Source organism: Lissotriton vulgaris, chromosome 2_1 (genome assembly GCF_964263255.1).
Source record: "Lissotriton vulgaris chromosome 2_1, aLisVul1.2, whole genome shotgun sequence".
NCBI lineage: Eukaryota > Metazoa > Chordata > Amphibia > Caudata > Salamandridae > Lissotriton > Lissotriton vulgaris.
In genome coordinates, this window is record NC_141687.1 from 209,207,149 (window position 1) to 209,231,760 (window position 24,612).

At 46.4% G+C, this 24,612-nt stretch overlaps 1 protein-coding gene across 1 annotated transcript in view; it reads left to right on the top strand.

Annotated features, from left to right (window-relative positions):
* Window positions 1-20,486: 20,486 nt before the first annotated feature.
* The window catches only part of RASL10B (RAS like family 10 member B), a 632,574-nt gene continuing 628,448 nt past the window's right edge, over window positions 20,487-24,612 (top strand). The window contains exon 1 of the mRNA XM_086954749.1: window positions 20,487-21,863. The gene's annotated coding sequence lies outside the window, so the exon portion shown is untranslated. The remainder of the gene's footprint in view (window positions 21,864-24,612) is intronic.

A 24,612-nucleotide genomic window follows, 5' to 3' on the forward strand; every position in this document is an offset into this window, starting at 1 on the left:
TTGGGGGTCTTCTACATTTTTGCGACTGGCTTTAGTAAGGGTCTGGGTGGGAGCACTGCCGGGAAGGTCTAATTTTGTTCTAAAACACAGTTTACAGTACACCTAGCTTGAGGGGAAGATCCGCTAAATTAATTTGCCCATACTTATTTATGCTTCAAAAGGAGACTCAGACAGAGTACGCACTTTCAAAAATATTGTACTGTCTATTAGGAAACTCAAAGTGTGACTTTTTGCACTACACAGCGTACATACCTTATATTTATTTGTCAGTGGTGTTCTGATATCACTTCCTGTTTTTCCAACAATAATTACAGGCCGGGTTTCAGTCTGTGCAATGGGAAAAAAAGGATGAAGTCAGGCTTCACATTAGCGAGCCGCAATTCAGCATCTGCCAGGCAGGCAGTGGACAGGGTGTCTTCTGGTCACCAACATTGATGGACGGAGCGTCAGCTGGAATGGAAGAGTCCCGCTAATAAGAGGAATGGTTTGAGGCATGCAACTTAACAAATTCTACAGGACAACTACAACATGCAGATACAGTATCCGTTCTTTTCTAATTATCTTTAAAGTAATGTTATTGCTGTGAACTTCTATGAGTGTGAGTCTGCATTTCTTGGATCTTTGCTTTTAAATTCATCCCTACAGCCATTCTATCAGTTTTACTTCTGCTATTTTTTAAACCTAATTTAATGTAAGAAGTGTTTCTCTGAGTGCAGAGATAGGCAAGTGAAAACGCTGCAGCCCTGTACTGTCGCATTCTGTCATTCACGGTTGTCTAAAGTACTACTTACTTTTCAGTAACCATGCATGCAGTAGTGCATGCACTTCCTTTATGTCACTTAAAAGATTTATGGTTAGCTTTGTACCCAAAGATTTATTTATCTTCAATTATTGTTTGTCCATACTGTGCTTTTTTTTTCTTCTCTCAACAAAACTTTCCCAAAATCCCCCATTCCCATCCATTTTCCAAACCCTAACCCTCTTCCCCCGGGCTGTGTGGTTTTGATTGATGTGTGACTAAATGACAGCAATAATTCCACACACTTGCTGGGGAGGATACGGTCATAGCAACAGGCTGGTGAAGGAATCCGAGGATATATTCTATTTTTACTCAGCTTGACACTCAGTCACTATTGGCAAAGGAAAGTAGATTTTCATGTGCGCCATCAACTTGATAGGTCATCAAGATTAGAACATCCTCCTCCTAGACGTGGCAAAATATTACGCTGCTGTGTCCTTCACCTTCGGTACTATTTCTTGTAGTAGTAGCCAATGTCAAAGAAATTCAATGCAAGTACTAGTTATACTTTCAATACTTTGCCATTTGTTAGGCTACATTGTGGCACTGTTCTAGTGTACGGTCACATGCTATATTCTCTATTGTACCGTTCTAATGCTACGGTAAGGACAAACAAGGTTTAATTTTCTTTTTTTTCAGATGCTGCAATGCCACTGTGTAACACCACTAGTACCAACGCAATGATGACATTTCATCCGCCCAGGATTGCCAACCTTAATCGCCATTTGCCGTGCAGCCAGCCCTGTGCCTAGCCCTATTTCCAAACACAAATTGCAGGTAAGATAAGCGTTTAGGGGGAGGAAGTATCATGGAGTATTAGGAGAGACGAGAGACTGACGCTAGTACTAGTAAAGTCCTAGGACTATTGAATTCACTTACTCTGTGAGAGGCACTTAGTTTTGAAAACATTTGGGCTATTAATTACACAACTTGAATCAAGATGCCAAGTTTCACGAAAACAAAGTTACTGTTAAACCCCCAACCACCAGCCTCAAAAGCAGTAAAAAAACACGTATGCCAAGATAAAGTTTAAAGTATATTTATATCCCTGACAGAAATAATCTCCCACAAGACCCAACCCACCCCCACTCCCTAACCCCAACGAATGTCTGTGAAAAGTCCAAAAAAGTGAAAAAACCCAACTCCCAATTCCCACCCCCCAGAAGTCTTTAAAAAAGGGGCAAGGGACAGTCACCTTCTACTGCTGGCTGCTGCTGTTGACTTGCCGGGCCAGGTCGGAATGCTCCTTGCGGAGGGTCTCGAGCAGGGTTTTCGTGTTGAGCAGCTCCTGCTCAAGGTAGGAAACCCTCAGGGAAAGGCGGTGCATCCGTTTTTTGCAACTGCTGTGGGGGCAGCTGATTTCTTTGCTGCTCGGCGGTGGCGGGTGGCTGCGGTACCCCGGCTCTGTATCGCTGGAGACCTGCTGCGCTGACTGGGTGACCCAGGGAGCGCGGAGGAGGATGCAGCTGTGCCGGTAGATGTTGTTGTAGACTGCGTGTCCCCCTCCTCCTGGGCCACCAGCCGCCGATATTCAGCGACAGTGGCCTCCAGCCTCCGTTGCCGGGCCCGTCTAGCCAGCTCTTTCCGGGTTGGTTTGGAAGGAGCATCTATATGAAGAAAGAAAGACATGGTCTGTAACCAATGCTCTTTAAGATTAACACAAAATGATTTAGCAGAAAGTTGTGTCACAGTAGAACTAGCAACTTGCAAGTGCAGTACATAACTATTGTGGCCAGTATATATCTAACCTCCCACTTCTTCACCCTTGCTCTAACATTAGTGGGAGTTTAAGGAATTAATTCTACGAGCACTATGGACTCACTCCATTAGAGTCGACTATGACAGTATACACCAGTCTTATTCTTATTCTTCTCTCTTGTTTAGCAAAATTGGTACATTAACTTCTGCAAGCCGGCATAATGCCAGCGCAGTCAACTTACACCCGAGAAAAACAGACGCCCGCCATGATGAGTGAGACAGACTTGCGTCACTGTACCAGTCCAGTACATGCAGGTGGTGATGCTCTTACTTTTCTATCACGGGTGGCACTGAGAATACTCTGTTACAAGGGCTACTGCTTAATTAATTTAACTTTCACCCTACAGTGCCAATGAATACTGGAAAAGGAAAATGAAGAAGATAAATAATCTGATTATCTATCACTGCACATGGTATGTATTTGCTTACATATGGGATGACTTTAGGTGCTTTGCTTTTTATTGAGTGAACAGTGATACATCCACACATGAATGACCGAGTTCTACTAAACTTATTAACAGAGGTAGTAGTGAGTGGCCATCGTAGTAGCCGGATATATGCTGTGCTTGCAATACAAACTACTGCTACTATTCATGGTAGTATTCTGACAAAATTACAACTTCTTTTCCTTGCCTTTCCTACACTGGGACGGACGTACGGGTGCGGTGTTACATGCTCTTCAAAGTAACACGTAGTTCATCCAATGATCGTCTACTCTCTCTAGATACACATATGCTATCTAAGAGTCAGATAGTACCATGATCTAGGCATCCATCCATTCAAACTATGGGGCAGATTAGGATTGCGGATTTCCCGCATCCTCCGGGCCAGCGGAATCCACCGCCGGCCCGGAGGATGCGGGAAATCCGCAGCGGACTGAAAAAGACCCCCCGCCAGATTAGGATGGCTGGGGGATCGTTTTTCAGTCCGCAGCTTTTCCGCCGCGGTCGCCTCCCGTCCGTGGCGGAAAAGCACTAACATGGCTGGCGGTGTCTACCGCCAGCCATATTAGGATGTCTGGAGGAACATGCCTTTACACGGCGTTATTTCTGCAGTGCAAAGGCATACGGATTTTTGTTTGGGGGCCTGTTGCGGGCCCTCCAGGGGTGAAGGGGGAGTGGGGGGTGCACATGACGGGTACCTATGGTACCCCCCTGCATTTGCCTTCACAAAGCGGCAGGCACCGCACGGTGCCTGCCGCTTTGTGCATGCAAATGCACAACTTACATTTTTATCATTGCGGCGGGTGCTGCTTCAAGCAGCACCCGCCGCAATGATAAAAATACAGGATGTGACCGCCAGGGTGGCAGTCACATCCTAATTACCACGGAGGGACCGCTGCTGCCCCTGCGGACGGTCCCTCCTACTCTATGGTGGCAGACGGACTCAGGTCCGCCCACCATCATAATAGGCCCCTAAATGTCAATCATTCTTCTTCATGTCTCTCATCTGGACAAACCTTACGTTTTCTCACAAGGATCAGCACACTATGCAGTCTGCAATCTCAATAAGTAAGGAATATAAGAGCTTACCACTGCCCGCCACTACCGTGGCAACCCGCACAGCAGTTTCCTCCAGCACTTGCTCCGCCTCCTCCCCAGAGCTTCCCTCCACCTCCGCGCTGGGCCCAGCACCAGATGTTCCACCTACAAAGTACATTTAAGAATGTTAGATGTCATAGACATACACCACTCACTAGTATTTTGTCAAGGAATGAAGAAATGTGAATACAGAAACCAATCTAATAATTTGTGACTGTCTACTCTAAAGTAAAAATGTCCCTTTTTTCAGGGAAGGGTGTTGTCTTGCTGCACTTTTTGGCACAACTGATGAATGCTTGCTTTTTAACACGCACCATTTTCCTCATAACAGACAGAAGCTTCACTTCTAAGAACAAATCATTAGGACGAAGGGAAGGACCAATGATTTAGCACCAAAAAGAAAAATGAAAGTTCAAACCAGGTGAGGGCTCGGCTCGCCCACAAATGTGTGAAATAAAAAATGACTTAAAGCACTTTTCCATTTTTAATCAACAGTTTATGTTTTATGACAAGCTTGATTTTAATAAATATTTTTACTTTTAATAAAGCTTTAAAACTTAAATAGACTCTGTGGTTTTTGGTCATGAGTGAATGAACAAAAGGTTTTGCAATTTGCAAGCATGAGTCCGTGCCTCTGACACTTCTGACTCTGACTCCGTACTCTTGTCCTGCGTTGGATAATCATCATTGGGGATCAATCATCGATGAATTCGGGAGCTAAATGACTCTGCCACACTATCTAGTCAGTAAGGAGATTGGGGGTTCTTCAAAGTCTGATATCACTGAGGTATGTGGAAAGTCTACCTGCGCCTATTATAATTGATAAACAATGCACTATTTAGTGTCCATAGTTCTGTTTGTGCAGATTTGTCCCTGCAACAGTAGTAGAATGGATTGTCCTCCTATCCAAACCAAAAGTAAAGTAGTATCTTATTCTTTCTTGGTGGTCATTCACCTTTTTATTGTTGGTAATTGTCAAAGCATAAACATTTAGAAGACTTGAAAAGACATTATGGACAATCCCAGAGGACTGCACTCAGTGTATAGAGCTATTGCTGACTAGAATGGGAGTTTCGTTTTACACCTTTTGCCAAATGTGTAATCTTAGTTAGCTACACAGACAGATTAATAAGAATAATCTAGTAATACCACAGGGAGTCATAGTCGAGGCAGGATAAGAATTTAGATACAGTCTACAAGAAGATCAAAGACGGTTTAGAAAAAAAAAATCGAATGAGGAACGCTAGGGAAAAATAGGTACTCTATATTAAAATTAAAACTTACCGGGGCCAGCAAAGGAGCTCTCGCCTGACCGATCCTGGCCTTGTTCAGCAGCAGCAGCATCCTCCTCCAATGCCCTCTTGCCCCTGGGGGGAGCTGATGTACAAGATGAAAGAAAGAAAGACCAGAAAACATGGATAATATTTGTCAACCAAATCAAACATTTCAAAAGAACAATAACAAAATATTTTGGCGAAATAGCAAATAGACAAGTATTCCACGGGATATATTGACCTATCTCATATGGTCTACTATGATATTAGTATTGCTTGATTTGCGGACCGTCGAATTGGAAATTACCTTATGTAACTCACTAAACAAACTACTAAAAAGGTTTGCCTAGGACTGGCAGGCAGCAGTCCGCAACACGTGAAGTGACAGACAAAGTTCATCGTGATTGCAGATCAGCGACAACACTAAAAAGTTTTCTACTACATTAACCAGTCATTAAAATACTCAAACTATCAATACACCACCACTATTTCTTCTTATTGCCAGGTGTACAAAGGAAGGACTGGACTGGAGTCTGTAGGGGCTGATTTAAAAGCCCCTTGCGGCTCTTTTGCTCCATTGTTGCGTGACTTTTGTGACGCAGCGGCAGAACAAAAGAGGCGCCATGGTGCAGCGTATATTAACAACGTGACGCATATGGGAGATGCATCACGTTGTAAAGCCCTGCGCCATCAGGGGGCGTTCCGGCGCAAGGGAGTGCGTTCCTGCGCAGGAACGCATCCTAAAAGTGGCTGAGGGAAATCTACAAGATTTCAATCAGTCACTTTGAGGACAATGATGCGTGACTCAAACCCTGCGCCTGCTTGAAGCAGACGTATGGCTTGACGCAGCATTGGGGAGATAGGGCACCCCAGAGCATTGCTGGAGCTGCGCCATCGTTGCGATGCAACTCTAGCAATGCGCCGCCTTTACGGCACAGATGCGTAACGCTTCGGTGACGTTTTGGGCCCACGGTGCGCCGCATTGTAAATACGGCGCACCATGGGTGGTGGTGGCGTGGCGCACAATTACTGGCACATCCCTGCTACTTTGCAGCGATGCGCCAGTAATTAAAAATCTGACCCTTAGTGTCAAGCATTACGCAGTTCTTTAAACTACACTCATACATAATTTCACAGGCCAACGAAATGAACACAAAATCGAAAACAAATAAGCATAGTAGCAACGCTACTGAGAAGGAGAGCAGTGCACCTGAAATGCACAGAAGATTTTTGAAATATAAATTACCTACAATATAATCAGCAGCATTATTGCTCTTGGTAAAAAACTAAAATTTGCAATATAATAACACACAGAGCAGGAGAAAACAGAGTAGTAAAGAAATAGCTACTACTACTCACCAAGCCCGGGGATCTCAAGGCCGAGCAGGTCGAGCAGATCGCGTTCCCGGTCCAGGAGATCCGTCCAACAGTGGGTGGCCTGGTTGTTGGTGCGCCGGACCCGAGAGTGTTGGTACATGGCCCGGCACACCTTCACCCACCGCTTCCGGCGCTCCTGGATCCCGTACCCGCTAGCGATCCTGGGGAGGCGGCGCTGAACATAAAAAACTAGTGCGGCCACCTCCTACGCGCTGAAGATCTCCCGGGCTGTGACCTGCTCCCCCCTCAAACACCCACACGGGAGCCGGGCTCCCTTTACTATGGTCTGGGCAGAAAGGAAGAATAGGGAAGAAGAAAAGAAAAGAGTTTAAAAAAGTAGTTTAAAATTAACCAAAAGTAGCAGAAAACACAAAAATATAGAGCTAGAAAAATAGAGGGATAGATAATAAGTAAAATAGATTAAAAAAAACTTCAAACAAGCAAAGGATGGCAGAGATTCAGAGAGGATACAGAAAGCATGCCCAGCACCATAGCAATGAATGAGAAACAAGATGGCCGCGCCCGTTCACGACCACGTGGGTAAGTTTGAGCGAGATTTTCCTCGCGATCACACACGAAATTGTACTATCGAGCCGCACACTTTGCGAGATTACACATCGCGCCCGGAAACGGAAATACGTCATGCAAACAAGATGGCCCCGCCCGTGAGGGTAACTTCGCACCGTTGCGCTACAAACGGCTCGCTAAAACGCAAAAAACCTTGCCAACTAACACTCCGCAAAAAAACAAATCACATATTCGCACAAATTTGCGGCTTCCGAATTCGATCTCGCGCGAATTCGCGCCCCGCGAAATTGCAGAAAAACGAGTTTTGCAAAACTGAAAGCACTCAGCAGGTGCTAAAGTTCAAACTCATCATTAGTAACCATTCCCTGTAGTGCTTCCTGAGGGGCCCCCCAGAGTTCAGTTGCCTACTTGCAACTATTCTATGACCCTGCTCTGACCCTCACAGCAGGCTCATAGAATAGCTACAAGTAGGCCACAAAGGTCCTGGGAAAAAAAATTGCACTGCAACAGAAAGCATATTACAGATAAGGAAGCAGGTGCCAGACTGGAAGTTTAAATTCAGTGACACATCAATCAACCCCAAATTAATTCATGTCAGTTGAAGCAGGGGAGTTGTGCTTGCATCCCCCCCCCCATAATCTACAGTGATGAACCAGAGGGTGGCAGTGAATCCAGTGATGTACCAGAGGGTGGCATGGGTGAACCAGAGGGTGGCAGTGGTGAAACAGAGGGTCCTGTGAACCTGTGATGATGGACCAGACGTAGAAACAACATAGTTGCGACCGTTATGAGCCGACAAGTAGGTCTGCAATTGCGAACTGGTACAAAACCCTTGCGAACTTGCAGAAACCCTTGCGAACACACACAAAAAATACACAAGGGTTTGCGGATTGCAAATTCGCAAATACGCAAACGCCAGATTCGCAAAATTCGCCATTGCTTAGTGCGTGCCTAGGTGAAAAACGCGCACAAGGGTTTCTCATCCAAGACGAGGATGAGAAAACCTTGTCATGTAAATATTTGAGTCTGACTTTCAGATGACGCAGGAGGACTGTGAGCTGAGCAGAAGACTGTGGCATTATGAGAGTGCTATGGAATCGAATGCAATCCAAGAAAACCGGCCCCTATACCCACCTGCTTGTTTGTAAAATAGAGTCGTAAGTGGTGCACGGGAACATGTTCCACACCTGGGGCCAGGTGTCACTTCACCCACAACAGCAACGGAAGAGACGCCTCTAGAGCAGCGTGCACGTCTTTTGCGTGGTAGTAGGCTGGGGGTTGGTGCCAGGGCTTTAAGTGGGATGAAAAAACTGGGGGGTCTCTCAAAGGGGAATCGTCAGTGTAATTAGGGGCGTGGCTTTAAATCACTTACGCAAAAAATCTTTGCTTAGCATAGTGTGCCGCCCGATTTGTAATTGGCTGTTTACGTCATTGCATCCGGATATATGATACAAGTAACATCATACCTACAATAAGTAAGTAATATTGGCTTTGTCAATGGTTATTACTAGCAGAAGATAAATAAGCTGCAACTATAACTTGTATATAATATTGACAAAGCTTCCAATTAAATCCTTGGTGACCCTAACACAATGATGCTGCTCCCGAGTTTCAGAAAGAGAAGGGAAATCCAGAAAGAACATTACTCTTAAAGGATTTCCCTTCCCCCACAACGCTCCCCTGGCATGACGTCATGCGGTAACTTCTCTACTTCTGAGAAGTGAACAGTGTGAGCAGCGCACATCCATGTTTCTGGTGCAGTCTCGAAACGGGTCTCTATCAGGCTTTGTTTTGAGCCATGGCACTTTTTTCCGGACTGCAGTGACAGCAAACCCCGGTCATTGCAGTCCGGGAAAAAAACGGGCTGCCTGTGTCAGGGCTTAAAACAGAGCCCGATAGCGACCCGTTTCGAGGCCCCCTGAAAAAAACTGCCGGTGCTCAGACCCGGCCCACTGAAAGCCCTGGTTGTTGTACTGAAGCTCTTTCTTCAGAGGTTGGCCAGAGCCCTTTGAGTTCTGTTCTGGCCTCCCTTGGGAACCATTGAAGAGTTCTGAAGTGGGTGGCACCCTCTTGATGGTTTTTGCAAGCAAACCATAACTCGATCCCCAAAACGCTTTTTCCGCAGCAACAAAGTGGGCAAAAACTGCACCAGAACATTAAAAAAAAAGTTAATCTTCACATGGGTTGTCGGCAACACCAACTGGAAATTGCATTGACAGTGGCACATTCGATGAAGCCCTCTAATATTAAAATGTGCATTAATTTTAATTTTGGTCGTCTTTCAGTGAAACGTACACGTTTCCCATTGGGACACGCAGTATTTGCTCACGACAGCTGCCCCAGGGTATTGCGACATAAAATGCAAACGCTACCCAGAAGAGAAGGAAGGGGTGACTAAAAGAGAACTGGAAAGGGTGCGTCCAAACACGGGCAAGGAGCGTGATGGCATACTATATGTCATTCATAACTTCCACCCTCTCCTACTAAACACGCCCCCACTCAGACCTGTGTGTAACCTGAAGATCACGCTCTGAAGACTCAGACTTTCACAGGTCTCTTGATAAAAGGCGGACCACTTCAATGGGTGATAACAGGAATTCCATTTAGCACTGAGACACGATATCTCCATTCAGTCAGTTTTCACTGGCAAGAAGGGTAAAGTGCCTGAATGGGGTTTATGTCAATGTGCGCTATTAGAAAAATGCACACTGACATACTCTATATCAGAGGTCCTCAAACTTTTGGGTGCCGAGACCCCCCTGTCAACTTTTTCAAGTGTAAGGACCCCCTCCTCACAAAAATATCTAAACCTCTAGGTTATGAGGAAGGTGAGGACCAAATTATGAGACAGGCTTGACTAAATTGTGTGAGTAGACAATGTAAATAATGTTCTGTGATGCTGCGTATTTTGGGTTAGCATTGCTTTATTATTTAGAATTTTTCTAACACCGTAATACTGAGGAAGGATTTCACCCCATCAGTACCGATTTATAACCAAAATACAGCAATTAACATCAGAAAGGTGTCTAGCCAACCTCTGTGAAGGGCCTCCCAATCCGCAGGAATATGCGCTGCCACATTAGAAGCTCACCTGGCCATGGCCGGGAGAAGCAAGGGTGCATTCAAACCGTGGCGGTCTTGTGCAGAGTTAAGCAGTTTACCCATGCCCCTTTCCTCTCACCCCCTTTCTTCCATCCCCCTCCCCTCCCCTCCCCTCTCCTCTCCCAACCCCGGATCCCTCTGTCACATTGCAGGCAGATGGTTATTAGCCCCAGGACACCTTTTGGTAACAGTAGCGCACTACAAATGTGAAGAATAGGCAGAAGCAAGGGATCCACTAGACACTAACTTCGGGGGGGGGAGGGGGTTAACACTCCCAGCCAGGGCTTGTCCAACCACTGGTCGCACACGGTGCAACAGTCTTTCCACCTTCTCCATGAATTCCCTCACTACCACTCACCAACAATACACCTCATCTCTCTATAGCACCTGTCTGACAAACTTCATTTTTTTATAGCGCTACTCATAGTTTACTCACACTCAGTTCTGTGATGTGCATGGTACTTCTTCTTTGTACCAGGCACTTTAACCTTCTGCACTGTGTGGGTGACAAGAGTGCCCATGTGACTGCACAGTGAGCAATGCAACAGTGTGAGAGTAGGGTAAAAGGAGTGACTGCAGGGTGAGTGAGGTGACCATATGAATTTGGGTTCGGCTGTAAGTGCAGAGTGGGACGAATTAGTGCATGGTTAGTGATGGCCTTGTTGGAGTGAGCTACAGATTGAACAGTAGGGGGGGGACAGGTGAGTGACGTGTCACATGAGTGCAGGGTGAGAAGTATGCTCGTGTGACTGCAGGGTGGGGTACAGAATGAACAATGCAAGCAAAGTTTTAGTGCAGAGTGATCACTGTGAGAGCAGGTGAATGTTGTGAGTGCATGGTGATCAGTGCGAGTGCATTGTGATCGCTATGAGTGCATGGTGATCGCTATGAGTGCATGGTGATCGCTATGAGTGCATGGTGATCGCTATGAGTGCATGGTGATCGCTGTGAGTGCATGGTGATCGCTGTGAGTGCATGGTGATCGCTGTGAGTGCATGGTGATCGCTGTGAGTGCATGGTGATCGCTGTGAGTGCATGGTGATCGCTGTGAGTGCATGGTGATCAGTGTGAGTGCATTGTGATCAGTGTGAGTGCATTGTGATCGCTGGGAGTGCAGGGTGAACGTGAAAGTGAAGGCGAGAATGAGAAGTGAGTAGTCTGAAAGCAGGGTGCATTCCCAGAAACTTGAAGCGTAGGGTTTCAGATATAAGTTAAACTATTGCTATAATGGCATTAATCAGGGATCGAGGGTGGAGGAAATACATATTGTGCTGATCCTGCAACAAACTTCCAGTCTAATAATTAGGGTTACCAGCTCCTTATTTTGATGGCCCAGAAATAAGCAGTCACCTACCGCTGTATTTTTTGCACTTATCTGTGAATATTTAGAACAGCAAATATAAATAGAAAGCACTTTTAATTGTGTTCTAGGGATGCCTCAATGATCCATGACTAATAATTAAAGACAATAAAGACAGAAAAGTCACATAACTAATTAATACATACTTTTTTATTTATAACTCAATTTAGTGTCAAGAGCAGGATCTTTAAACAACACATAGCAGGCATGTTTCTTTTGGCAACCCAACTTTATATTTCTTTTCATTAAATGCATTCTCACACTACAGCAGTAAGTGTAAAAATACAAATGTAAGGAATAGGCAGAGTGGGGGCCCAGGGGGTACTGGAACCATAAAACAACTAAGCTTTGGTAATCAGTTAGCAAAGGCATGTAAATGTGCTAATGGTCTTTAAAGACGTGTGAAAAACTCGGCCGGAGATAAGACTCCAGACACTGCCCAGCCGAGGCCCCAGGAGCGCGAGCTGCACTGCAGCAGCCCGGGATGAGACACAGGATGGGGGAGGAGGGGGGCTGAAGCCCTGGAGGCCAGGGCAGAAGTGACACTGTGAAGGCGCGATCCCCTTTGCATCGCTCCACGGCCCCCCTGGGGGTCGCGCCCCACAGTTTGAATACCCCTGCTCTATATGTACACTTCCAGACTGCACAGTGCACGTACTAATAGCGCTGCAAATTGTAAACAATGAACACAAGCACTAGATACAAATAAAACAAGCATTTGCAATGCAATAGGTTTCGCATTAGGAAAGTTTGAGGTATTGGAATTGTAAATGACAAATTCTTTATTTATGTGTTCATTTAGAAAATAATACCTTTGTAATTTACAATGCCAATAGTTGTAATTTTTGCAAACATGACACCTATAGCATTCCTAATGCAATATGTGTTGTATTTACATGACTTAGAGTATTAATATTACAAATATTTTTTTTTCTCATTATTAATCAAAAATTTAATTACATTTTTAGTAATTTATAATAGCAATAGCTTAAACTTTTGTAAAAAAAAAATTTTAAGATTATGTTTAGTGTATTTTATTGTGATGAAATGCCAAGAACGGAAGTGAAATATTAACATTATTTTTGTGACAGTTGTAAAAAAGCTTTAAACATTGAGAGAACATATTAGAACCATTTGTTGTTGAATTATTGCACAGAGTGATGCAGTGGCGTTCAGTGGTGCTGATTGATGTTGTGGCCTTCAGCGGTGCTGAGTGATGCTGTGCCGTTGAGTGATGCAGTGGCATTGAGTGATGGTGTGGAGTAATGCTGTCGCGTTGAGGGATGCTGTGGCGTTGATTGGTTCTGTGTCGTTGAATGATGCTGTGGCATTGTTTTATGCTGTGGCGTTGAGGGATGCTGTGCACTGAGTGGTGCTGTGGCATTTAGTGGTGCTGAGTGATTTTGTGGAGCTGAGCGATGCTGTGGCGTTGAGTAGTTCTGTTGCGTGGAGCTGTGGTGTTGAGCGGTGCTGTGGTGTTGAGTGACGCAGTGGCCTTGAGTGACGCAGTGGCCTTGAGTGACGCAGTGGCCTTGAGTGACGCAGTGGCCTTGAGCGATGTTGTGGCCTTGAGGGATGTTGTGGCCTTGAGGGATGTTGTGGCATTGAGGGATGTTGTGGCGTTAAGTGTTATTGTGGCGTTGAGGGGTGTTGATTGATTCTGTGACGTTGAGTGATGCTATGGCGTTGAGTGATGCTATGGCGCTGAGTGATGCTATGGCGCTGAGTGATGCTATGGCGCTGAGTGATGCTATGGCGCTGAGTGATGCTGTGACGCTGAGTGATGCTGTGACGCTGAGTGATGCTGTGACGCTGAGTGATGCTGTAGCATTGAGTGGTGCTGTGGCATTGAGTGGTGCTGTGGCATTGAGTGGTGCTGTGGCATTGAGTGGTGCTGTGGCATTGAATTGTTCTGTGGCATTGAATTGTTCTGTGGCGTTGACTGTTGCTGTGGCGTTGAGTGGTGCTGAGTGATGCTGTGGCATTGACTGTTGCTGTGGCATTGAGTGTTGCTGTGGCATTGAGTGATGCCGTTGCATTGAGTGATGCCGTTGCATTGAGTGATGTTGTGGCATGGAGTGATGTTGTGGCATGGAGTGATGTTGTAGCATTGAGTGATGTTGTAGCATTGAGTGATGTTGTAGCATTGAGTGACGCTGTGGCATTGAGTGGTATTTAGAGGTGCTGTGGTATTGAGTGGTGCTGTGGCTTTGAGGGGTTGTGTTGGAGGGTTGTGTTGGAGGGTGGAGTTGTTGGGTGGAGTTGGAGGGATGATGTGGAGGGTGGATTTTGACTTTGAGGGTGGAGTTGGAGGGTGTATTTTGAGGGTGGAGTTGGTGGGTGGATTTTGAGGGTGGACTTTGATGGTGAATTTGGAGGGTGGATTGGGATGTAGTATTTTGATTTGGGTGTTGTAGTTTGATGGTGTAGTTGGATGGTGTATTTGGAGGGTGGAGTTGTAGGGTGGATTTGTAGGGTGAAGTTGGATTTGTACTTGAACGTTTGAGTTGGAGGGTGTAGTTGGAGTGTGGAATTGGAGTTTGAGGGTGAGTGGATGTAAGTTTTAGGGGGTGTGAGGGTGAGGGGGTGTGATGGTGTGTGAGGGTGATTGGGGGTCAGATGAGGTTAAGGCAGTGTGAGGGTGTGACAGACAGGCCGCCAGGACGCGCTCACAACTCCAAGCGCAGCGCCCCCATTTTGCCAGTCACCCCGCAGTCCACAGCTCACGAACGTTCAGGGTGATAGCGCGGGGCTCGTACGTGCTGCACCGCCTCAAAATGCGCCGCCACTCTTGCATGATCCCCAGCCGCACTTATATTCGGTGCTCAGCAGGGTTAAGGATGGTATTTGCCCGGTAGAAGTTTCCGGCGCGTGGAGCTCCTTCACAAGGCAGCCATTCCGCTACGCGCCGTAGCCACACCCCGCGCGCATTCACAAGTTGCATGCACTGGCTGCGGGGGGTGGGGGGGGGGGGTTTGTGTGTGTGTGTGTGTGCGCGTTAAAATAATGCAATTGCAGGAGGCTGACTTGCCTCGGAAGCAGGGACAGGAGATGGGCACAGCGCGTGGCTGTACGTGTGTGTACACCTGCGCAAATCGCCAAAAGCTCTGCGCGTGCCCATCTCCTGTCCCACTTCCGAGGCAATTCCCTAACATTAGAGCTCACTGGCGACAGCAATGCTTTGCACTGCTTGTGCCAGGCTTGACCTAAACAGAAAGAGGCCCTTTTTTGTGTTCCTAGGCAAAACTAGGTAGCTGCTCTTATCCGAGAGTAATTTAATTAACACAGGTGAAACCAGCTTTGAGCGTGACATTGAATGTATTATTTATTCAGTTAGTGCCTCGTTCTCTCATTTTCTTTGTTGATAAACTGTCATTTAATTATTCTGTGCCCCGCGGTGGACGTAAAATTGTAGTCCTCCTTTTTTTGCAAAATGCCAGTTTTTGGATTTCAAAATCTGGTCATCCTACTTTTATTCTTTAGTTATATATCAACCCTGCTCTTTTTTGCCCATCAATAATTCCCTGTGTGTTCACTGAGCTGTGGACATTGGCTACAGTAACAGCATCGCAAACAGTAAGTCTCTGCTCTTTGCATCCAGTGAATACGGTAAAACCGTTTGTTTTTCCGCCGGGATTGTGTACTTCAGCGAGGGGCCAATGAGCTTGCGAGATAGTCGCCTCCTTCTGCTTTATCCTAACTTGTCCAAGGCAGCCCGTGATAAGCCTGGGAGAAAGGGAAGGTTGGAAACTGAGCCCGTTTTCTGTTGCGGCACTTGTGAAACTCTGGGATCGTTGCTAAAAATCACTTTTTATACAGCCTACAAATTCAAGTGAAATCTGTCAGGAACTTTTTTTACGGAAAAATTGTAAACTGTCCCTGCCTTACAGAGTCAGTATTAAACAAACAGCAAACGATTTGTGAAATTGTTTGTTGGAACATTTGGGAGTAAATTACCCATAGGTCTTCAGATAACACTAGCCCCACCTCTTTACTTTCCAACCAGCCCAGAAATGTTCTGCCTGAGTGCCTCGCAGTAAACGATCTTGCCACTCGGGCAATCAAAATACTTACAGGCAGATAAGAGGAATATAAAACAAGCATTGTTTCGAATATCCATGAATATAGCACTTAAAGCATACTTTGCCTTATTTCATGCAGCCTCAGACAAATAAATGCAGCAACAACCAATGCTTTTATCCTAGCAGCATGGCGCCAGTGAAGTCACTTTCTAATGTTGTTATATGGCACTCTAGTTCATTCGTACAACTTTATGCTCTCATATCTAATTAGTCAGCCTCTCGTGTTCCAATTTGTGTGCTTAGCGTTTACTGGACGATACATAGCTGCCAGATCATTGTGGTGCGGTCATTGGTTTAGCTAAAGACGATAACTTGTAAAGCGCGATAGTATTTTTGTTGTTGTCGTAGTTCTGCACGGGGTTGTTGAAACGGAAACTTCTTGGGTGAACTATACTGCAGGGTGAGATATGGGCCGTGCTCCCTCTTAAAGGGTCAGTCGATTCTGAGCAAGGTGAGTGACGAGGGTAACCTCAAGGTATATAAATCCCGGCATAAGCACTGCGGTAGTAGTTCAAGAGGGAGGAATACTTGCAGTTACGATTGGGTGGGAACTCATTTCTAAGCTCAGTATCAGCCCAAACAAACCCCTTGTATGGCAGCGCATGGGGAACCTCTCCGGACAACAAATGGCCGGTGTCATTGGGCGCTGCGGTCACGTCAAGAGCTGCTATTCGGTGCACAGAGAGCTGGAAGGAGGAGGGGAAGAGGGGGAAAAGCAAGGAGCACTGCGAGACTAGCATACATAGGGATGAGGGCTGGGGGAGCGTGTGCGGTGCGTGTTGATGGGCCCAAGAGCCCACGGCAGAAGGGGGGAGGGAAAGTGAAAGTTACTCCAGGAGGCTTGCAAGGGAGACAGGAGATGGGCACAGCGCAAGAGTGTACGTGATGAACGCGTGCGTTCACCGATCCGACCTGCAGCCTACGCATGCCCATCTCCTGTCTCCCTTTACAGCCCTTGAAAGCATAGTCGACGACTATAGGTCTCGCATTGCGACAGCGCTCTGCGTTGCAGGTGCGAGACCTAAAAAGGGGGAGATCAGTTTTGAGTGGAAAAATTTGATGAATCCATGTTGCCTTTTGGGCTGATTCCAGTCAGAGACACTAGGCCTACCTACAAAAGTGAGGAAGAATTTTTATCTGGAGACTTAGGGGAATGCTAGGTGAAAGAAGTTTTTGGCTCCCTGCAGATTCCAGAACTTTCCATCACAGAAATGGAGGAAAAAGTTGTTTTTCAGTCAAAGTTTGAGGCTTGCAATGGATTCTGGGGAAAAAAAAACCTGTCGAGTCATGCAAGTTACCCCATCCTGGATTGCTCAAGTGCCTAGTTTTTTTTCCCAATGGCAAAAGTTGCTAAGTTTCCCTAAGTACCAGCTGAGCTAGGACCCAAAATCCATAGCTATCCATGTTGCAAAAAGTGAGTCAGTTTTGAGTGGAAAAATGTGATGTATCCATGGTTCGTTTTGGGCCATTTCCCTAGGCCTACCCACGCAAGTGAGATACCCGGGGGGGATGCTAGGTGGAAGAAAGTTTGTGGCCCCCTGCAGATTGCAGAACTTTCCATCACAGAAATGTTGGCAAAATGTGTTTTTTTTTTTTTTTACTTACAAAGTTTGGGGTTTTCAAGGGATTATGGGAAAAAAACATAAATTTGGTGAGAGCCATGCAAGTCACCCCACCCTGGATTTCACTGTGTGTCTAGTTTACAAAGATGTACAGGATGCTATGTTTTCATAGGTGCCGGCCGAGATAGGGTCCTAAATTCACAGCTACCCACATTGGAAAAAAGGGTCCATTTTCAGTGGAAAAATGTCCATGTGGCGTTTTGGCCAGGTTCCTTTTGTGGGCACTAGTCCTACCCACACAAGTGAGGTACCATTTTTATCAAAAGAAACAGGAGCATAGAATAGTTGAACAGTTTCATTACTTATTTCACTACATTTGTGCCATCCAAATGTAAGCCAGTGTGTAAGAAAGAAGACATTTTTAAAAATACCCTCTAAATCATATATTAGTACTGATATCTACAAATTCAGAGATGTACAAATAACCACTGCTCCAAAACTCAAGATCTTGTGCCCATTTCAGAAATACATAAGTTTCCTTGATACCTATTTTATCACTCTACACACTTTCCCGTGTGAAGCGAAGAATACTCCTAGTGCTGAGCCAAGATGCAGCTGACAAAGTTTCTATCCAATGACTGCAAGAGGCTGGTTTAAGAAAGCCAATGGCTGAAAAGGGCAGATCTAAATCAGATTCTATATATATTGTTAACAACCTGTTTGACTGCTACGGTATCAAAATCAAGAAGTCAAAAGTATTTGAGATTTTCAATGTGCGGGTGGTTGTCAGAGAGAGAATGTGCCTAGGTGTGAGAATAAATAACAGACAGCACGAGTAAGAATGAGTGATAGTGAGCAACAGTGAATAAGAGTAAGTCAGAGTGAGCAAGACTGAGTGAGAATACATTTAAGAACCTGAAGTAGAGATGGAATGTTAGTGTGAATGTGCATAAGAGTGACAATGAATTTAACTGTGAGTAAGAATGAGTTAGAGTGAGTGAAAGAACGAGTGCAAGTAAAAATAAATTAGAATGACAGCGAGAGTGAATGAAATGAGACAAAGGAGTGTGCATGGTTTATGCAAGAATCTGCTGTTGGCCCCGACATTCAGGAGGTAATTCTTGGCTTACAAAGGCACCAATATTGGCATGCCCATGGCAAAATGGTGGTACTGGGAAACTGGTCGTAACACAGAAACATGTGACATAATACAGACACATGTGACAAAGTACTGGCACTCTGGAGATTATTCTAGGCATACATGCAGCTGTGGCAAAATAGTGGTGAAATGGCGGTAATCCTTGGCAAAAGGGAAGATAGCTATGACATATTAGAGGGAGAGGGCAACCATGAAAAAATACTGACCTAAGTAGCTGGAGTTTTTGACATCAGCGTCACCCATCGTATATGCTATTTTTTGTGTATTTATATTGTCACCCATGAGGGTATCCTGGTGGTGAGCAGATATGTATAGCCCCGCCTATTGTAGGCTGCTTAATTGAAAAGCTAGGTTTTGCGGAATACAAGAGAGGATGAGACTGATGGGGAGTGGGAGGTCATTCTACACTTTAGGAGAGATGTAAGAGAATGCCCGTCCTTCTGATCTGGTTCTATGTATGTGAGGGACGTGTGAGAGTAGGAGTCCTGCAGAGCGCAGGTGTTTGTGTGGTTAGTAGAAGAGACCGTTCAGGTATCGAATATAAACTGCATTTTTTGACGGGGAAAAAACGTAGAAGACGGGCAGCGTATTATGCCCTAACCCATTTAAGAACCATCTGTTACGTATTTTACTGACCAGAAGAAGTACATGTGGAGCACGCTGTAATATGATCATGTAAAGATGTGTGGGACATTTTCCAGTGGCGCATACAAACGGAAATACGGTTTGCGAAGCGCGAGGGCGAGTGAGACTAGGGCGAGTGAGACTTCGAAAGCCTCAGTCCTGGCAGCCGACTACAACCTATAAGTGATCCCTCTCTGGCTGTATGTGTGCTTTGATGAGCTGGTCTCAGCTGAAGGTCCACGCATAGCTGTAAGGGGGGGGGGGGGCAAATGTGAGAGAATGGCTGAAAGATTCATTTTGTGTGAAAATGTATGTATAGGTTATGCCAGTCTCTGTGTGTTTCTCTGCATGTTTGACTTTGTGTGCGAGTCTCCGCAAGTGTATGTAGGAGGAATATTGTTCCGCATGTGTGAAATTATGTCTGAGTGTATTTTTGTGGCTGTGCGACTGTGTGCATGTAAAACGTGATCTATGTAATTATCTTCTGAGTAGTGAAGTCTGACAGCCTTTTTGTCTCCGATGTCAAACCAGACTCATTTTCTACTATGATCTCATTTATGGTCTGCAGTGTCATCCTTTGGGATGTCAAAAAAATCTGTAACTTTCAAAGCTATTACAGATATCAACTAATGGTTGTGCTATTAATAATCTGTCAAGCATGGTGTAAACGTTAACTGGAATTGGACCATTTACACAGTGCACTCCACAAACGGACTTATTAGGAATAGGTATTTTTGCACAAGCAATTGAGATGGGTTGCTTTAATACTATAAGAATTAAAGGCTACGTTAATTCTGCCAGGCTCCAAGCCTTTGAACTCGAAGTTAGATACGGATCTTTGCAGCAGGCACGCAACTGACTGAGCTACCTTTAAAGTGCTATAAAACTATCGTTGGAAAATTACGCAGAGCCACAGACTGGTAAATAGGCAGGCAAATCGAGCCAAGATATGAGGCAGCTGCATTAATTCAGACTTTCTGGTATAACTGCCGCTTTAAATATGTATTTATGTCATCAATCATCTGGTAAGTAATACAAAAGGAGAAAACCTCCCACTTTAGAATGCAGCAGAAAATATCCACTTCACACTCATCTATATAGTTTTATCAATATCTAGTATGTTTTCTTCAAATTATCCTGCCTTTATAGCCAGACGGAATCCGCGTCCCAGTTTGAGCTCCCTGAACATGGCAGTCTTCACGACCCCGCGGAATCGCTGCAGTCAGCGGCAGAGCCCCGTGCCCCCACCTCTCCCTCCGACAGCCAAGGATGAGGAAAATCATGAGGATAATAAACCCAAAAGCCAGCGGAGATCAAAAAGGGAGATAACGGGGCAAGGGGGCTGCATTGACCGGGACGTTTGGGGCAAGCAGCTAGCTGCCTTGCTACGAGGACATCACTCAAAACTGGCCCACAGGGACCCCAGAAGAGACTGCAGTCCCTGCCTCCGTCCATTCTTCATGGAACATATCAATAGGTCTGAACACACGCTCAGGAGCATTGTATGCACTCCCGTGAATAGCCAAATGTATCCACCGATTGGTGGCAGCCACGCTCAGGACACCTGCGCTTGCAGCGCCCACGTCGACTGTGGGGGGCGTCACTCACCGCGCAACTGCCCTAGCCGACCAGACCCGAGGAACCCCTACTCACTGTAGCGCTTTCAAAACCTACGCACACCTGCCGCCCAGGAGAACACATCCCACCCACTGGAGGAACTCCGGCTCAGTGTGCAACTGCAAGAGCTAGGAACCACCAGCCTCCAATCACACCTGCATCGGGCGCCCAGGAGCACACATAGTCACTGCACGGAGTGCGCTGTGCTACCTCACTGCCCACGGGGATACTAATATACACTGGCTGCCCTGGAGGGCAAGGGCTCATCTGCCATAGTGGATGATACACCGCACGCACGCACCTTCATCGGATTCCAGTTAGCTGCAACACATACTCCACGTGCACCAGCACAGGCCCGCATTGGCGGAAGGGATCCTACTCCAGCTCACCGCACAGGGACGACGGGACTCAGCTGCTTTAACTGACCTGCTGCATTCTCACCTGCACTGGCTGCCCGGGGAAATGGGCCCAGGTGGATTGTAACGGACTGCACTCGCACGCACATGCTTAGGACTCCAAACACACCTGCATCAGCCGCCCAGGGGGGCTACACACCCGACCCCGCAGGCTGTAGTGAGTCATACGCCCCTTCACCTGGGCCGCCCCAGACGTGGTCTGCTTTAACATTACTTCATGCGCACCTGCATTATTGGCCCACGAGGACGGGTCCTTGTCACCCGCAGAGCCCCCTACTCCACGCCCACCTGCATTGGACGCCCCTCGAAAGGCAGTAGTCAATCGTATCTTCACAACTGCACCTGCTACTCGCCAAGGGCTCACGGGCTATCAGGGATGCCCCTCCATCGCCGACAGTCGTAACGGAGCGGCCTGCTGCGTCCTAACGTAGAGCGCTGCGGGCCCGGCGTCTGCGCGTCAGAGGGCGTCCGTGCTCTGGATCGACCCCGCGCTACGCCTTCGGCCTTCCCGGACGGAACTACCTTCCGCCACAGGGTGTGTACGCAACGCGCCATTCTGGGCCTTCGCTGGCGAGGGGCCACTGCGAGAAGCATGGGCTCCATCTCAGTCTGCGCCAGCCTCTGGCCCCGGAGGTGAGGGACCCCGCCGTGGCGTGGAGCACAGGTAAGAAAACTCCGGCTGCGGACAGAGGTAGTTGCGCGGAGGGAAGCTAGGCACCGGGGGTCACCTTCACAGGTTTGGGTAGGCCACATTTAATACAGACCACGAGGCCGGTCTGCAGGGTCGTGAAGGACGGTTTCGGGGGAAGGGGTGACCCCTAGCTGCACAATCACTGTAGGGAGTTAACCTCGAGCTCGTTGTACCGGTCCCAGCATGCAAAGCGTTGTGGGTTAAGAAGTCTGTGGAGACCTAGGTAGCTCACGTGACTTGGAGCAGCCATGTGGGGCTGTCGGGCAAAATACTACTGCTAATGTTTCTCTTAAGTAGACGTCCCTGAGAAGTGAAAAATAGATGACAAAGAACCACACCTTCTAGTGGGACAAAATTGAAAGGAATCGTAGGTTCAGCCAAACACAGACACCGACTCCAGTTCTTTAAAAAAAAACGTACATTGCACAAGGCTTGCTTGCATAATTCTTTTAATTTATGTTTCGGATATTCCAAATAAATCCCGTATGTTCAGCACAATAAAAACCACACCCTTCTTTCTCTCATACCCTAATCAGGGGACAAAGTTCCCAAGGACTGCCAAAGGGCATTATATATACTCGAGTTCAGAAGGAATACCCTGTCCCAAGTGCAAACATTAATGGTGCTGTTGAGTAAAGAAGAATATCCTGGCACAGTGCCCACTCGTGCAGTTTTATTTGACACTATGCGGTGCATGTTAGCATTTTTAGGGTTATCTCCAAAATTACTGAGCATCGTGTTTCAAGGTGCAGTAATGGAACAGTATTGGGGTTATGTGATTTCTTTTTTAAGCACAGCATGTTCCTTTAGCTGCTTGTGTGGAATCTATAGGACTAATTCCTACAGGGTGAGCTTTTAGTACTAAATCCTTACTGGGCCTGGATAGAGCTACATTCATATTATCTGAGGTTTGTACTTTGAACATCAACATAAGTGCCAATCCATCTTGGGTTAGGCATGGGGAGGGCCTACTGGGCAGTAAACCACATACAATGCTCGAGGGCTGATGGTGTGGTGGTAGGGATCGTGTTGGCAGAGTTAGAGTAGAGTCCCGAGAGGGGGCTGTTGGAATTGGGGCCACATCAGAAATTCAGGGACCTCCAGCTTTTTCCAGCTATAGTCAACCTCCACCAGCACATATTCTAATATATTCACCTACCAAAAATATGGAAAGCTGGCTAGTACTTTGAAAAAAGAAAATCCTCTTGCGTCTCATTATACCCTTAAACCTGTCTACGTTTCAGTGCCTCGATTGGCGACCCTGATCACATGGATCTTTTCTAACCATAAATTCTCTCCTGGCTCGTGTTTTTAATACAAATTCCCTCAAGCTCTGTAGTGAAAAAGATTTTCCCAAGGCCAATTGCTTGTTTTAGGACAGATCCTGCTCAGGTCACGAATAATGGGTTACAGTGTGCCATGATAGAAGGTTATGAGACACAGTACTTAAGGTTTGTGTGTCATAGTTGGCTGGTTTGAAGCTCCTTGGTCTAAATGAGCCACGTTTGAGGTTCATGGGTCACAAATGCCTAAGTTGATTTTCAAAGGATCACAGTCATACGATACTCATTCTATACAATTAGACTTTGCCAAATTCTTCCCCAAATTTAAGGTTGTGGTAAACGGACCTGAAGTTTATAGTGTTCTCTTTTACTAAGGTTCGTAATGGTAGTGGGACACATTGTTTCAGGGGTAGGGCTGCCAAAGTTGTTTCACAGGTTAAAAGTACATTGGCTACAGCTCTAAAGGTTCATGCTTATTTAGTCTAAAAGTCATGGGACAAGCCCAACGTACTGTCAAGCTTGAGTTCCATAGGATCACAACTGTTCAGTATAATAGGATAGAGTCCACCAAGATAGACGTTCGAGTACAGCAGTGCTGATTTAGGAACACAGTTTTCATGGGGCAAAGAATGCAAAGGTTGAGTTGTGTAATATTGATTGTGTACGGGATTGGGACTGGGAGAGGTGGAAGGGACCGACTCTGACACGTTTAATAAAGTTTTCAAAGAGGGCTTTATTTTTAAGTAAGCTCTTCGCCTTCTAGTAGTTTCTTTAACATGAGCAAACTCGTTGGGATCCGTCCTGACTCCTTTAGGAAACGCTGAGAGTTCTAGGGCGTTTCTTCCACGCAGGTGCCGGTAGTTCTCCAGACCGGAAATGAAGAGGGGTCGTCGGGGCCAAGGTCCTCAACTCCAAGCATGAAACGGAAGAAGAGAAACAACAGGGAATCAGGCTGACGTCCTCATAGAACTAAAAGGGACCAGTGGTGAGGGACACCGAGTGAAGGAGTGCAAAATAAACGTAAGCGCTAGTGCCTAGCAGTGCTCGTGAAGGGAGAGGGACAAAGAGGCTACGTTTTAGCAGTATTCACTCGTTTACTGTGTTATTACGATTCACCCAGCCCGCCGCTTTGCCCCGTACCTTAGCAAGCCACACTCCTCCTGCGGGAGTGTGGCGGGGCGATTCGCAGGACCGTTGGCCTCCTGGCTTGTTGTCCACTGCCGGGCTCGTCACGGCTTCTTCTCTGCAGGGCTCCGGTTCCGTACTTCGTCTCCAGCCTCGTCCGTCTTCTCCTTGGAGAACGTTGTCCGCCGCTTCTACGATTCCGCCTTCTTTTGAGCGGGTGACGTCGCAGGTGGGTGGAGCTTCGCTGGAAGAGTTAAAAGGACCGTAGTCGATTCCAGTCTCGTGCCCCCAAGTGGCCTCTGCGCATGCGTTAG